This window comes from Nycticebus coucang, chromosome 22 (genome assembly GCF_027406575.1).
Source record: "Nycticebus coucang isolate mNycCou1 chromosome 22, mNycCou1.pri, whole genome shotgun sequence".
NCBI classification, from domain to species: Eukaryota; Metazoa; Chordata; class Mammalia; order Primates; family Lorisidae; genus Nycticebus; species Nycticebus coucang.
The window spans coordinates 17,546,192-17,549,627 of record NC_069801.1 but is presented as its reverse complement, the minus strand read 5'-3'; the positions used below and the strand labels follow the sequence as shown (position 1 = coordinate 17,549,627).

At 43.5% G+C, this 3,436-nt stretch overlaps 1 pseudogene; it reads right to left on the bottom strand.

The window, feature by feature from the left end:
* Positions 1-2,169: 2,169 nt before the first annotated feature.
* Positions 2,170-2,872, bottom strand: LOC128575370 (60S ribosomal protein L6-like; annotated as a pseudogene).
* Between the last annotated feature and the right edge of the window lie 564 nt (positions 2,873-3,436).

Sequence of the window (3,436 nt, the reverse complement as noted above, 5' to 3'; positions counted from 1 at the left end):
TTGAGATGCTTTGCTAAGAAGAATATGTTCCAGCTCCATCCATGTAAACATGAAAGAGGTAAAGTCTCCATCTTTCTTTAAGGCTGCTTAATATTCCATGGTGTACATATACCACAATTTATTAATCCATTCGTGGGTCGATGGGCACTTGGGTTTCTTCCATGACTTAGCAATTATGAATTGGGCTGCAATAAACATTCTGGTACAGATATCTTTGTTATAATGTGATTTTTGGTCTTCTGGGTATATACCTAGTACAGGAATTGTAGGATTGAATGGCAGGTCTATTTTTAGATCTCTAAGTGTTCTCCAAACATCTTTCCAAAAGGAACGTATTAGTTTGCATTCCCACCAGCAGTGTAGAAATGTTCCCTTTTCTCAACATCCACACCAACATCTCTGGTTTTGGGATTTTATGATGTGGGCTAATCTTACTGGAGTTAGATGATATCTCAAAGTGATTTTGATTTGCATTTCTCTGATGATTAAGGCTGATGAACATTTTTTCGTGTTTGTAGTCCGTGCGCCTGTCTTCTTCAGAGAAGTTTCTCTTCAAGTCCCTTGCCCAGCCTGCAATAGGATCACTTGTTCTTTTCTTGCTTATATGTTTGAGTTCTCTGTGGATTCTGGTTATTAAACCTTTGTCGGAGACATAACCTGCAAATATCTTCTCCCATTCTGAGGGCTGTTTGCTTGCTTTACGTACTGTGTTCTTGGCTGTGCAGAAGCATTTTAGTTTGATCAGGTCCCAGTAGTGTATTTTTGTTTTTTTTTGTGGAGACAGAGTCTCACTTTATGGCCCTTGATAGAGTGCCGTGGCCTCACACAGCTCACAGCAACCTCCAACTCCTGGGCTTAAGCGATTCTCTTGCCTCAGCCTCCCAAGTAGCTGGGACTACAGGCGCCCGCCACAACACCCGGCTATTTTTTGGTTGCAGTTCAGCCGGGGCCGGGTTTGAACCCGCCACCCTCGGTATATGGGGCCGGCGCCTTACCGACTGAGCCATAGGCGCCGCCCCCAGTAGTGTATTTTTGAAGTTGCTTCAATTGCCCAGGGGGTCCTCCTCATAAAATACACACCCAGACCGATTTCTTCAAGGGTATTCCCTGCACTCTCTTCTGGTATTTCTATAGTTTCATGTCTTAAGTTTATGTGCAGAAGCTTTTTAGTTTGATCAGGTCCCAGTAGTGTATTTTTGAAGCTGCTTCAATTGCTTGGGGGGTCCTCCTCATAAAATATTCACCCAGGCCGATTTCTTCAAGGGTTTTCCCTACACTTTCTTCTAATTATTTTTATAGCTTCATGTCTTAAGTTTAAATCTTTAATCCATTGAGAGTCTATCTTAGTTAATGGTGAAAGGCGTGAGTCCAGATTCAGTCTTCTACAGGTCACCAGCCAGTTCACCCAGCACCATTTGTTAAATAGGGAATCTTTTCCCCGCTGAATGTTTTTAATTGGCTTGTCAAAGATCAAATAATGGTAAGTAGCTGGGTTCATCTCTTGGTTCTCTATTCTGTTCCATACATCTACCTCTCTGTTTTGTGCCAGTACCATGCTTTTTTTTTTTTTTTTTTGAAACAGAGTCTCACTATATCACCCTCAGTAGAGAGCTGTAGTATTACAGCTCACTGCAACCTCAAACTCTTGGGCTTAAGCAATTCTCTTGCCTCAGCATCCCAAGTAGCTGGGACTATAGGCTCCCGTCACAACACCCAGCTATTTTTTGGTTTCAGTTGTCATTGTTGATTTTAGCTGGCCCTGGCTGGGTTTGAAGCCACCAAGCCTCAGTGTATGTAGCTGACGCCCTACCCACTAAGCTACAGATGCCACCCTATTTTTTTATTTTTTAAGGCAGAATCTTATTCTGTTGGCCTGAGTAGAGTGTTGTGGCATCATAGCTCGCAGTAATCTTGGGCTTGAGCAATACTCTTGCATCAGCTTCCCAAGTAGCTGAGACTACAAGCACCAATCATGATGCCTGGCTATTTTTCTGTTTTTAGTAGAGACAGGGTCTCGCTCTTGCTCAGGCTGGTCTTGAACTCCTGAACTCAAGCAATCCACCCACTTCAGCCTCCCAGAATGGTGGGATTACAGGCGTGAGATACCATGCCTGGCCTCTTTGTTTGTTTTAATCTATTAGCCATTTAATTAGGTTCTTTTTAAGAAGTTTAAAATACCATTTTATGAGGATAAGCTCCATTTGTCAGGGCAAACACTCATCACAGGTAGCCCTGGAACTGAAGAATAGCCTTGATTTTCGGTAAAATTTGCGAGTCCACAGCTTTTTGATCGACACTGTGCTGTTCTGTTATCTCTCGTATTTCTCTTTGTCTTTGATGGAGATCTCACCTTCTTGGTCTCTGGGCTTCCGGAGCTTCTGCTTCTTGAAATAAGCATTAGTAAGATGCTTGGGTGTTTTAACATTACTGATGTCAATTTTTGTGGTGTTGGTGGTGATGACAAATTTCTGGTGTGTCCTTCATAGAGGAACTCTATTAAGGGACAGAGGTCCAGTCCCAGATAGCAAGCCACTGCTCAGTTGCTTTAGGAAAACCACTCTCTTGCCTCTGTGTGCCCGGTGAGGATAATTAGAATGGTCCCGGGTGTGATGCTAGATGGCAGTTTTCTCACATGCTGACTGAATGGTTTTTTGCCCTGGCTCAATAGCTTTCGAGGCACATCTTCAGTGGGATAGTATCTAGACATTTTGCTAAGTTTAACCACCCGAGTACCACCATTCTTGTCCCCACCAACTGGTTTTGTAACAGTGGCAAGGACCTTCGCCTTCTTTTTCTTTTCAGTCTTGGATTTAGCTGCTGTGTATTTCCGCTTATACATAGCCTTTCTCGCATGCATGGCAGATGGGGAATATCTGCCTGTTCCTCTGACGAGAACAGGATTTTGGCTGCAGTGGGGCTTCCCCCTCTTGGCCTTAGGCCTCTTCTCTTTATTAAGAGGTTTCTCTCTTTAGAAACTGGCTTCTCAACTTTCCCACCCACCATCTTGCAAGACAGGAAAGAGCCCTCGTTTTGTTTTAATCATCTTTTAAAGGCATGTTCTATTTGTTTCGTGCCTTAACTCCCTGCTGTCACCGCTGCTGCTGTATCACTGGAGGGAGTTGAGGCAGAGTCCTCTTTGCTGAGGGAAGGATAGTCAAGCCAGCCTGAGCTGCAGATCCCAGAGATGGGTGTTGCTGGAGGACATAGGAGAGCAGATGATGTCTAAGAAAAGCAGGCCGGAAGGGGGTGATTTCCTCAAATCACATAATTAGTAAACTGACAGTCAATATCAGAACCAAGCCTTTGTATGTAAGGTGTCATTCCTCCCATGGGTTTTTCCTATTTCAATTAAAGACTGTGAGGATGGAGAGAATGAAAAATCTCCCAGAACCTAAGAAATAAATTGTTTTAACGGTAGGATTTCCCATGACATGGA